Raw genomic sequence first — 13198 nt, forward strand, 5'->3', positions numbered from 1 at the left:
AAAATATTTTCCTCATAACTTTTTTAAACGCAAACTATAGGCGTCAGGGTTAAGAAAGCAACACCATTGGATTTTTATATCAAAATTTCAAAAGGCCATGGCTTGAAAGTGGTCAGAGATAAAGTCCTACTGTAAATCTTTGAGTAAAACAAAAGTTATGAAGGGGGTAAATTTACCCATCTAATTTGCCACTGGATGGCAAGCACCTCAAATTATGCACCTTAAATACTGGATGAACATATTTGAGCAGGTTTACTTTCCTTTTTTCATATTACCCACATAACAAATTAACAGGAAAACACCTAAGATGTATACCAACACCTAAGATGTATATGGTTTCTAAACCACAAGGCCTACAATAAAGTATTCTGGTCAAATCAGTTCCTATCGCGGGTAATCTGAGTACCCAGAAGTTAGCATCATATTGCGGGTGGCTTTGTAGTTTAGAGCCCTATTTCTACTAGCCCTGCTGTCTGTACCACGTCCATTACGGACACTATCATCACGATTACCACTGCAACTTACAAGCTATGTTGCAGAGGGTCGAAATAAGCATGGTATGCTTAGTGGACACCGTCGTATACACGCAGAGGCACCTCCATTCAATAGACGATCGATCATAATCTCCAAAAGGATATTCTCCTTCAGAATAGGTGAATAACATAGCCTAACTAAGACTTCATCACACGTAAACGTTTTTCAACATTTGGTGTAGGCCTATATTTCTGCTTAATTTCTGCTTCAATTTATGCAACACTATGGTCTGCATCGCTTCCGCGTCATTACAAATGCACGTCTTTGTGTTTCTCGCGTGTAATACAAGTATTTCCTGAAAACGTTGCGCAACGATTTTGGATTTGAATGAAGCTCTGGATGTCTAGCACATAGTGGAGCAGAGTACAAATGAGATTTGTCACCGTACTTGGAACTATCGTCTATTTTAATCAGTATCGTTGTTTGTCGCAATTAAAAATAGTCTCAAGGGCCGGATTACATTATTATTTTGACATACGTCGCGGGCCATAATTGGGCCGGACGCGGGCCGGATTTGGCCCGCGGGCCGGGTGTTTGAGACCCCTGGCCTACATGCTGCAACACAGGTATGAATATTATGTTTTAGTGAGTGTCCAAAGGGGTGAAAGCCACTTTAAATCGGGTCACATTATTGACTGTTGTGTGTCCGAGAGTCAGTTTGTGGGTTTTGTAAGGGTCAGCAGCATGAGGGACAAGACCTACAAAGTTGTGGTGAGTTAGCTAAGCAGGGAGGTTGTAATGTTAATGCTGCTAGCAGTGCAAGTTAACATTAGCTAGGTAGCCTTCATACTGTATGATTCATATTAATCATTAACCTAGGAATACTTCGTGCATTTAATGAACATTTTGTGTAATAATTCACGGCAAATTAATAAACTGAATATGGTGGTCCAAGAGCAGACCATGCATCAGCCCGACTGAGCAGTGATGACAGCATAGGATGAGTCAGGTAATGTTACGAAGCACTGCCGTTAACGTTAACCGCTTTCACACACACGATATAAAATACACGATGATAAATATAAAATTCAATATCAAAACACTATTATTTACAAGATTACTCCTGAAATAACTGCTATTAAAACTGCACATTCACTATAATATAGCTATTAAGAACTTTTGGTGTTGCAATGTGAAGACACAGCTGTGCGCAGTTGTCACGCGGGTCATCTTTGCCCCTTGGACATTTTCAGCCGTTTGGAAATTGGACTCATTTTATTTTTAATTTGTATTTATTTTATTTATTCATTTGTTTCTTGTATGTCTTGTATGTCTTGGTGTCACGGGTACGCTGGCGACTACGCCGCTCCGTCCGGCATCTTTTGTGTTTGTTATTTCTTAAATGTATGTCTTGGTGTCATGGGTACGCTGGCGACTACGCCGCTCCGTCCGGCATCTATTGTCTTTGTTAGTCTGTGTCAATGACAATGTCTTATATGTGAAGCGCTTTGGGTTGCACTCTGTGCATGTAAAATGCGCTATACAAATAAATCTGACTTGACTTGACTATATAAAAATCACTGTTTGGAGGAAAGGGTTCGCTGCTGTCGCTGGTTGGAAATGAACGATTTCGCGCTGGTTCGTGCTGCTTATATATTTTTCAGTGAGGCCCGGTGGTTTATGGGATGAGTAGTTCCTTCGCTCGGAAATGAAAATATGTACACAGTCTTGTACCTTTGACTTTTTTTGGATTTTCTCTTCGTTTTTTCACTCGAAATGATATGTTGTATGCTTATGAGTTATGCCGTAGCTGGTTAGCCTAAGACATGCTGTAAAACTCTTTAGATACGGATTTTTCCAAACGTCAATGGGACAAATGAATGGGAATCTTACATCCGGCACCTAACCGCGTTTTGGCTGTGGGCGGGACTGTGCAGCTCTATTAGGACAGCGCTACAACTCATGAGTCCAATGCGTTTTCCCACCAGCGGAGCTAGTTGGCTGATTCAAACTTTTGCCAACTTTAAAAAAGCTTAACTCGTGTCACGCTGTTCGCCAACAGCAACATCCATCTTCTTCCATCCAACTTCTGCCAAACCGTTGCAACTCAATCATTATGTTAAGCCCGCCTAACTTCTCTATACACAATGTGATTGGTCCTATCGAAGTTAGGAAGTAAGAGAGAGACTAGATATGTACGGTATTTTGAGTGATATTTCATTGACATCACAAGATAAAAAATGTGATGTGGCATTTTAATAAAATTAATCTGTTGAATTGATGCCTTCATAATAATGCCTTCATTTTATTAATTTAACATAAAAGAATGGGGGGAAAATAACTTTTATTTTGACGACTGTGTCGATGGGTAAAGGAAGCGGGGCAAAATAACAGGTGACGCCTCGCCTATGGTGTTTGTTGATATGTGTGAAGCTAAAGCGTTCCTTTAAACGTCTCTGATTGAAGTCAGCCATCAAACGTAACGTTAGTTGCCGCTATAATCCACATTTTGTCGTTAGATTCAGGAAATCTTGTGTATTTAGAACTACGTAAACATTAACTACATTATTAGACCAAGAACAAGGCTAACGTGAGAAGTTATAACGTTATAACATACCTTAAAGGGGAGGAAGAATCATTGTTATGAACGACTTATCATAACTAACAGGTTCAAGTATTGTAACTTAACGTTAACGCTAACTTTAATTTAGCCTAGAACTTAGTTTGGGCTTAACCCGACGCAGATAGATGCTAACTTCAGACATCATTCTGAGTTTAATTGTAGCTAACGTTACGTTAATGAACGTCCCCAGGTGATCCTGAAGCCAAGTTTCAAAGGTAAGTAACGTTAACACGTAACGTTAACTTCACTTAACGTTATGACCTTATGATGTAACATTAACTGTCAACCTAAAGCTAACGATAGCCTACTCAGCATTCAAATTAATTGACCAAATTAAGGTTAACGTAATGCACCTAACTGTTACAGTGCACAATTGCTGTAAGTCAACGTTAACTCTTAACGTTAAACAGAAATCTCATCATCGATTAACGTTAACATTAGCCATATTGCTGTCATAAATCACTAACACTGGCTGACTTTCCTGTGTCTTCGCTAAATTAACTAACCAAATAAACTAGCCAAAGGAACGCAATGTTTCTCTCGTTTGTTTGATAACAACTGTAAGGTCATCCAACCCGCCCACTATGATATGTCATTTGAGCCGCTGTTGCTTTATAGTGAGTGCCAAGGCAAGTGGCGAATTCTAAAAATAGTCATGCATTGGGACTGTAGTGCTAACGTAGTTGCAGGGTTCCCACTCTACGTCAAGTGTAAAATTCCATGACTTTTGGTGACTTTCCATGACAAAACCCCTTAAAGGGGTGGTTCAGGATTTTGGACATAGGACCTCATTTCCAAATAAGCAAGTGTGATATTTATCAGTGGAGACCGTTTTCAACACGTTTCATTCAGTCCTTCTAATTGCAGAGTTCGCAGGTGCTAGGCTAGCGCAAGTCAACGGTATGTGCTAGCCTGCCACTAAAAACAGTCTTACCCACTCCAAAGTACACCCGAGGCAAACAAATTATAACGCCAGACTATCGATGTAAATGTCTGTATTGATAGTGTTATTTCTAACGTTATTCTATCCTTGCATTTCAACGATCGCATTACATTTTGATGGACTAGTTTCTTAGCAGCGGCGGAATTATACTTCTCCGGTTAGTAGTACTGCGCCGAAAAGTAAACAATAAAGCGCACTCCAATGGGGATACCTAGTAGTAGCCTTGGTAATAGCAGTCCGCCGCTGAGTTGCAAAATGACTACTAACAACTTCAGGGACCAAAGTATAACTATTGCAACGCGATGCAAGGGTAGTTGTATTTCTTACACTATTCTATCAACACAGACATTTACATCGATTGTCTGGAATTTGCCTCGGGTGTAGTTTAGAGTGGGTAAGACTGTCTTTAGTGGCAGGCTAGCACATACCGTTGACTTGCGCTAGCCTAGCACCTGCGAACTCTGCAATTAGAAGGACTGGATGAAACGTGTTGAAAACGGTCTCCACTGATAAATATCACACTTGCTTACTTGGAAATGAGCTCTTATGTCCAAAATCCTGAACCACCCCTTTAATTTCCATGACCTGTAATGAGAGAAGATTTCAGAGCAGCCATTAATCGTTCAAGAATCTTTTACTTTTTTGGAGCGGAATATGAATAAATGGTCATTGAATAAACAAAGAGCTAACCATCACCACTCAAACAAGCAGCAAATCTAATAACCAGATACACAAATTCTGCATGGAAATAATTATATTTGTATTAATGTTTTGCCAAGTATATTCTAAACTGCTACAACAAAATTCCCTGACTTTCCATGTCTGGTTTAGACTTTATCAAAATTCCATGATATCCCAGAAATTCCATGACCCTCTGGGAACTCTGTAGTTGTGATGCCTTTGTGGCATAAGTTTGACCAGTTACACAGTTGGCTGAACAAAATCTTGCTGATAAGCGGGTATTCCATAGCCTAGAAATCTAGACGCGCCCGGGCTAGTCTAGCATCTCTCCGCTGGCTTGCGAGTTGGAAAAATTTAATTTCGATAGAGCCAATCACATCGTGTATAGAGTCGTTATGCGGGCCTAACACAATGATTGATGGCAGAGTTGAAACGGTTTGGCGTGAATTCCCTGCTACTTGAAAACAAAGAAGGTGGATGTTGCTGTTGGCGAACAGCGTGACACGAGTTAAAGCTTTTTTTTAAGTTGGCAAAAGTTTGAACTAGCCAACTAGCTAGTGACTCATGAGTTGTAGCGCTATCCTATTGCGTGCAGTAGTAACGTAAGCGAGCTAGCCCTCAGTTTTGTTTGAACGGGGTTAACAGAAGTGATGTTACCCAACATTGCATAGAGCACCTTATTCGCCTTAATCACTCGGCGGCCAAAAAAAAGCTCACAGAAAAATAAGGGTTCACTGGCCTGTTCTTTATCTTCAGCGAGTTTTTTTTTTAGCAGTTTGCAAACGGAGTGCATTACCACTACCATCTGCTGGACTGAGGTGTAATGGCAAGTGTACCCTTTAGCCTCATAATAGCCGCTGGGTGCATATGGCGAATTCGAACTACTTAATGAACTACATAATCAATGTTCGTGGCGGCCATATTGTTGACATGCATAGATAGGCAGCGCCAGTTGCCAATAGATAGGGCCAATATGCGACAGTGCCAATATTATCGCTGTAGTTTATTTATTTTTTTCTACAAAATTCAACACAATGGTAGGGGAGAACTGGTACAATTGACCCTTTGTTAAATCCCCCCCTAAAGATTCTAGCTTTAAGTCTGTCTGTAAAAGTTACACCCCAAGAGACTCTTTTGGAGAGCCATGAACCTGATTTCATTTAGAATCCGTCGAAAGACTCCAGTATGACATGGACACATGTTGTTGGGTGACAAACTTAGACGGGAAGCGAGTGTGATTCACTGATATTAAAGCAACACCAAAGAACTTTTCCTCTGTCGCACGCACGCTATTTGTTTATCCAGCACTGGCTTTGCAAATAACGATGTCAGACAAGGTAGAATATGCTGCATGATTTTATGAAAGTACGATGTATTGCGACATCAGATGCAAGTCAAATTTGTAGTTTCTTATCTCATTCCATCGAACTACAGATCCGCTACCCGATCTGGCAAACTTACATAGTGCCGTTATAGCCGATAGAGGGCCGCGAAGCGAATGCAGAAGGGCCGTTCACCCTGTTACGAGTTGATTAACCACTGAAACGATTTTGGAAACATTATTTTAAGGTACAAAAAACTCTTTGGTGTTGCTTTAATATTAGCTGTGCTAGATAGACTACACGGACACTGGGTCATGTTGTGTAAGGAACATGATACTGCAAATAAACAGAGTTTATTTAAATAAGACTTGCCTGATTATCTGCTACTATACCGCTGCGTCGACGTTTCTTCCGTGATTTGGGAAAAGCCCGTAAAAGTCCTGGCAGGGCAGCATGCAAAAGGATGTAGATCCAGGAATGCACTAATATTTTGTTCGTAGTCCAGTTTGCAAGAATTATTAGTTAACACTAAGTTGTAAACATTTCGGAAAAAAAATATTAAAAACTGGATATACCAAAAAACGTTGATGTAATCGCTTCCTGCAAGGACTTTTACGGGCTTTTCCCAAATCACGGAAGAAACGTCGACGCAGCGGTATAGTAGCAGATAATCAGGCAAGTCTTATTTAAATAAACTCCTGACAAACACTTACAAACTTTCTAATGCCTCGTTATTGGACTAAAGGTCATAGTTGTACTAGTGTTGTCACGATACCAAAATTATGACTTCGATACGATACCTGCCATTAATATCACGATGCTCGATACTGAAACGATACTACGGCGAAATCCTAAGATATCTGGAAAAGAAAGGACTCATACCTCCTCCAAGTGTATTGAGTCATTTGTGTTGAATTCGGTGCACTTTTGTAGTGTGCAGGTCAATTCTGGGTTCTAAACTTCCTACATAATTATTATTTTTATAGTCAGTAAAATAGTAGGCCTACTTTGTGTGATTAAGTCCTTTATTTTTTGTTATAGTTCATTTACATTGTGTTGTGTTTTGCCAATAAAGTAGCTTTAAATAACCAAACTAGGCTAGATCAAGGTCAGTGTTTAAATTACTGCATGCAAATCACTGCTAATCTTTAGGCCATCTGATGTACAGTATAGGCTTCCCTAGGCCTTCCCGTGTTCATGGGATTTCTTTGGCAGTTGCAAATAGGCTAGTGACAAATGGTCAGAAAGGGCTTTAGTTTTTGAGATACCCCTACCGGAGGTAGAACTAAACCCAACAATGTTTTTCCTCATCTCTAAGGTCTCCCATATATGAAATGGATTCTTAGCTAAATATATTTTACTGCTAAGATTGTTAGATTAACAGATATTGTTATACACCCCAAAACCAAAAAAGGACTAAAATATAGCCTGTCCGTATGGGACTTAAGGCATAAAAAGTAATGCAGATCAATCACACAAGCTCTGAGAGCTTTGAAACTTGGCATGATTGTAGTCAGGAAGTTGCTCTACCTACTAGAAAAGACTGGATGTGAATATCTTGATATTTGGCTTAAATAGAGACATATAAACACATACCTAAAATAAGCGGACATGCAAAAAATTAATATCTATGCAGAATGTTTTCATTTACTTTGTGGTTGCTTTGCCAGGGATTATCATACAAGCACATATGATGGCTTGTTGGAAAGGTGGGGTTGTGCTGAATCTAGCAATACCAAGTATGTAAAGCATGACGAATCAGGGTGGTCTGTCACTCAATGTATGAGGTGTCCAAATTAAAGAAAATGGAACACTGATAAAATACAGTCTCAAGTCCAAATCACATTATCAGTGGTTAGAAGAATGTTGAGAAATTCAAATATAAGATACATTTAATAATAATAATGACATTTCATACAGTCCATATGGAAGCAAAGATTGAAATCGAAAGATAACACCTTACCATAGCACAAACAGGAGATCAGGAGTCAGGATTGCAGTTTGACCTTATTAATTTTTAATAAAACTATAACTTAACTTCACACAATACAAATGAAATGACTGTCTTAAATCAAACAAATTGCAATCTAACAAAATAAACACTCTGAGGGGGAATGAGCCCTCTCCTCACTGAATCTCCAGCTTTTCTCAGGCTTTTTTCCTCTAGCAGCCACCCATGATGTTACAGCTGCAACACACCACTGTCACTCATCCACATTGTCATCAGTGACAAAATGGGTCATATTTGGACAGTCTGGGAAAGGGCAAGAGCAAAACTCTGTGCAGGTCAAGCCCACTGAAAGACACTGGCATTTGGTGACATCGTTGCAGTTTCCATCTTTACAGTAGAGGTGGGTGATGTCTCTAACTTCTTTAGGTGCTGGTGCCTTCTGGAACATCACAGGTTCAATGCACCCATCTTCTCTGAGCCTCCATCCTCTACCAACTGGGTTCCAGAGAAGAGGTTTGGTCAGGTGGCTGTGACGCCACACTGCTGTTTGGTACAAGGCTCTCAGCACATGTTGCTGGAAGGCATCTTCTGTTGGAGGCAGATTTGCTGCTGACAAATCTGTGGTAGATGCTAGTGTGTACCTCAGCTCATCCAAGTTGGTGCAAGGATGCCCATCCACCTTTTTCTTTTGGCCATACAGGAGAAGGGCATACCTTCTTGCCACTGGCAAAGCCTCTTCCAGGCTACCAGACAGTCCAAATTTGGTCATTTCCTGTAACTCACAAAGATGGGTCTTCAGTCTTGTGGCCTTCCCAATTCTGTACAAACTGCTTGTGGTGTCACAACCCGTGAGGGCGTGGCATGCAGGTAAACACTCACAAAGCACAGCTCCAAGCTTCTGAGCGATCAAACAGATAGGGACAAATCTTTCCTTAAGGCCATGTCCAGAGTGCATAAACACTGCTGAGGATCCAAACATCCCTTTGCTTGAATAGTACAGAAGCAAAACTAATACATCTGTATCATCACATTTGACAATTATACGAGAATGTGACTGTGCAAGGTGTATTGCATGTAACACCAGCCTCGTGTCAGCTTCCTCCTGGTCACTGTAAAGATCTGTCAAGCAGTCAATGCCTGACTTGCTAATCCTCTTAACCTCCTGACCATTTTCAAAGCCACCTGCCAAGATGACAGTGTTCCCTGAAGAAATTCTCGTTGGCCCAGTACTGACGATGTAGGTGCTGACAAAGCTACATAGAGCAGCCTTGTTTCCACTGATCCTGAGGTATTTTCTGTAGTTTGGAACACTTGTTTGTCCTGTGATGATATGTGTTCGTCTGCTGGTTTGAATGGTGCCTCTTCTTTGTCTTTCAAGGTCTTTGACTGAGTGTTGGTGGTCATATCTATCAAACACTATAACGACACAGCTGTTGCCTTCTTTTCCCATTAAAGTTGCAATCTTTTTCCAAACACACTCACCCAGGTCATTGAACGTTTGAAAGGCTGAATCATTGAGACTCTGTAGAAGAGCCATGCCATCAATGATATATGCTGATGGTTTTTCAACATTTGGAAGTTGCTGTGTCTCTTCAACAACAGCCTCAAGTTTCTTGGCCAGGTCAGCTTTTGTTGTCTTCCTCATGCTTTCATCATCATAAAACAGACGGGCGGGACAGCTGCGAGTTCATGAGACATCACAGTCTCCATGGACACCTCTCTTTGCTTGGAGACAGCCAGTAATCTTCGAAAGAGCACATCTGAGTCCATGTGAACCTTTCTAGATATGCTGCCTCCAACTGATGTTTTCATGTCCTTGAAAGTTGCACACTGGTTTCTTTTCTCTGGCTCCCAGAAGCTCTTTGTTCTTTTTGATTTTGCCAGACGTTGTTCAATAAAGATGGCATTCTGCTTCGCACCATCTTGGAGGAAGCTTGAGAGCTCTTTTGCAACTTTCTCAGATGCAACCTGACCACTTGCAATGTTGATCAGTTCCTCTGGAATGCTATCAAGATCAAAGGGATTCTGCCTCTGCTCCACAGCTTCCATTATCTTTTGTATGTCTCTTTCGTCTCTGTCCATTCTGGATGCTCCATGCTCCTTGTGTGCTTTCAGGCTCTGATCATCAGTGTCACAAAGCTCTTTCATGGCATCCACATATGCTGTGGTCACATGTCTTGTCATCAACCATCTTGTGAGAGCTCCTTTTCGTAATGTGAAGCCAACAACTCCACCCTGACTCTTGCCTTCACGATTAATGGTTTGTTCCAGTGCCTGATCAGTAGCCACACAGTTGAAGCTTCGATGCTCAGACCGGCGAACAACAAACCCACCTTGCTGCATGAATGTGTATGCTTCTGGTTGTTCATGTTCAAGTGCTTTCATTTCTGCAACATAGACTGGCATGTACTTGCCATAATTGATCCTACCAGCAGCTCTGAACCAAGGCATGACTTAACACATGCAATTCAAGTGAAGTTGAAAGTCAGCTTCACGCTCCGAATGAAGAATCCTTAGCAATAAATCAGCGCCATTGAGGAACATTAACCAGTATCCAAAGGTTGCTGATTGCTTAACTCCCTCATTTGTGAACATCTGGATTCTCTTCTGGATCTCTTGAAGTTCAGTCTCCACCTCACTGATGAGCTGTTGCGCAGTGGCCTTGTCATTACCATGAAATGCATGCTGTACATCTCGTAGGATTTGCTCTTGTGCTTCAGTCATTGCACATCGTCCTTGTTTTTCAAGCCATGATTGCATGGCTTGCCAGAAGAGCCTGAACAGAGCCTCAGAGGCTAGCTTTATGCTTCTTACTCCTCTTGCCAGCTGTTTCCCTTGAAGCAACTGTCGAGCTGTTCCCTCTGCATACACATCTGACTCAGTTAGTATGTCAAAGAGTCCACCATCACCATAGAGCTTTCCAATGCTTGCTAGGTAAGCCATCGTGATATGCATACCTCCCAGTCTCATTGTGATCTTTCCTTGTAAGGGCGATGGTTTGCTCCACAAGATCTGTTGTGCTTTACTATAAATAGCAAGGTCTGCTGTCACAAGAATATGATGCTGTCCCAGTTCTGCAGCAAGCTGTACAAGTCGTATCATAGATGTATAGATGGTGGACAATTCTGAGGGTGATTCTCTTAAGAAGGGCAGGTAGAGTACACTGGCTACTGAACAAGCAGTGTCTGACGTAAAGGCATTAAATGCAGACCAAGAAGGGACATGCTGCTTATTATCAATTACATTTCGGGATAGCTTCCATACCAGATCTCTGTCTTCAGCTGCTTTAGAGATTGTTGTGTTTGTGTGCAATATCTCAGGTTGGGCAAGTTCGGGTGGTTCGGGTCGCTTTGTAGATTTGATGTATCTGTAATCACAATTGAAATGAGAGGATAAGCTTATGATCATATACATTAGATATCAAATCAACCTCACAACATTCATATTGAACATTCATTTGTATTAATCTTTAGCAATTCATGTGACTAAGCGAACACCATAACATGAAAACAAAAACAACATTAAAATATATTTCAGAGATAAAAGAATAACAATGTACCTGTAAAGTTTATCTCCATTCATATCAAACATGTTTAAGGTGGTGAGGGACCTCTGTGGAACCCGTGCTAGGTATTTATTTGCTGTGGAGACTTGGCCTCTCCGGAACACAACAGACGCCATAGCATGAGTTGTACGCTTCCCATCCAGGGTGTCTTCATTTTGGTCAAAGTTGTCGATGGCAGCATCAACAATTCCATGTTCAGCGATTCCAGTGAGGCCCGTTGGGATGTAGACACCACTCTCTGTCCTTGATATCTGGTCGGCTGCCACAGATGTGAGGAAGTGCCTAACCTCTGTATAGGAAACACAGTGCCCCATTGCACTGAGCTCATTGATGAGTGTCTTACTACCAAATTCATGATGTATTAAAATGGCAAGTCCCAGTGTGATTGGCGTATGGATGTGACGGCTCTGTCCAATGAGATCATGACAAATTGCAATAACACACAGATTCTCCTTTGAAGCTGGGTCATCATCACATGTTTGGTAATCTCTGTGGGCATGTGAATCAACACACCAGTTCACAAAGTCATACAGGATGTTGGGTACATAATTGCTGCATTGGAGACGAGATAGATGGTCACTACTGACATATGATTGACTGTCATGCTCTACCTGCTCCATGCTTTTCCTCAATACGTCTGCAGCCCTGTGTAATATTTGGATTTCGGAAAGACTGTGAGTCTGTGGAAGTGTTATCTCACTGTCCACTGGTCTTTCTGTGAGTTTAGCAGCTTCCCTCAGTGCATAACCTATGGTCATACTATCTGAGCAGATCAGATCTGACTGTCCTGGACGTGGAACAAATACAAGTCTGTCTTTGTAATGCTGTATCAGCTTTTCCTTTAGTTTCCAGGATCTATATTTTTTCTGTTGAACTATGGACACACCTTCTTCCTCAGCAATGGTCTTTAGTATGCTGTCATAGCTATCAGTCAAAGAGTTGAGAGTCCTCACTTTCATATCTTTGGACAATACTGTTGTATCAACGTCTTCAGTGAGCTTAATAAAGGCTTTGTCATACACATTGGTCTGCTTTTCTGACTCTTTTCTTCGTCTGGCTGCTGCTATATTTCGTTCAGAGATGTAGTGTGCAAGGCACATTTTATGGTATTTGGCATCATATGCAAAGAGATCTGGGCATGAAAGAATCCGAACATGTACATCTTCATCAAGCCTTTCAGAAGCTGCACGAAGGACCTTGTCTCTGGTACTTGCGCCTGTACCAGTCGAAATGGCTGTCAGAGGTTCTGGTCTAGAGCTGGCCTTCCCACAAATGAAACAATCTTTCCGTATTTTAAATGATGTTGTATCAGCCCTACTCATCCTTCTTGGTGCAGCTGTGCCCTCACTCTGAACATCTGCAACTTGCTGCTCACTGATTTGTATCTTAATGCAGTATTTCGCTCTACATGATACATGATATGAAACTTTGACTTTGGACGACAGTATGTCATCTGTATATGGAGCCAGAGTTTTATGGACATCATCATCTCTTTGCTGAGCAAGGGTTAATATGCGTTGGAGGCCTTCTACTGTGGGGTTTTGGACATAGGGATCTTTTTTCTTGCCCTTTTCAAAATGTTTCCCACAAATTATACAATGCTTTGGATCCAATTTCTTTAAGACATTCTCCATAATTC

The 13198-nt window shown here is 41.2% G+C and overlaps 1 protein-coding gene across 2 annotated transcripts in view; it reads left to right on the top strand.

Moving 5' to 3' along the window:
- Nucleotides 1–2865: 2865 nt before the first annotated feature.
- Nucleotides 2866–13198, top strand: part of atg9b (autophagy related 9B) — a 150037-nt gene continuing 139704 nt past the window's right edge. The window contains exons 1-2 of one of the 2 annotated variants that reach the window (XM_076293394.1): nucleotides 2866–3142; nucleotides 3288–3312. The gene's annotated coding sequence lies outside the window, so the exon portion shown is untranslated. The remainder of the gene's footprint in view (nucleotides 3143–3287; nucleotides 3313–13198) is intronic. The other variant, XM_076293395.1, reaches the window with a different exon arrangement.

Source organism: Alosa pseudoharengus, unplaced genomic scaffold (assembly GCF_046254945.1).
Source record: "Alosa pseudoharengus isolate Yale_2024_CS ecotype anadromous, Long Island Sound unplaced genomic scaffold, YU_APseudo_1.1 YU_APseudo_1.1_scf_2, whole genome shotgun sequence".
NCBI classification, from domain to species: Eukaryota; Metazoa; Chordata; class Actinopteri; order Clupeiformes; family Clupeidae; genus Alosa; species Alosa pseudoharengus.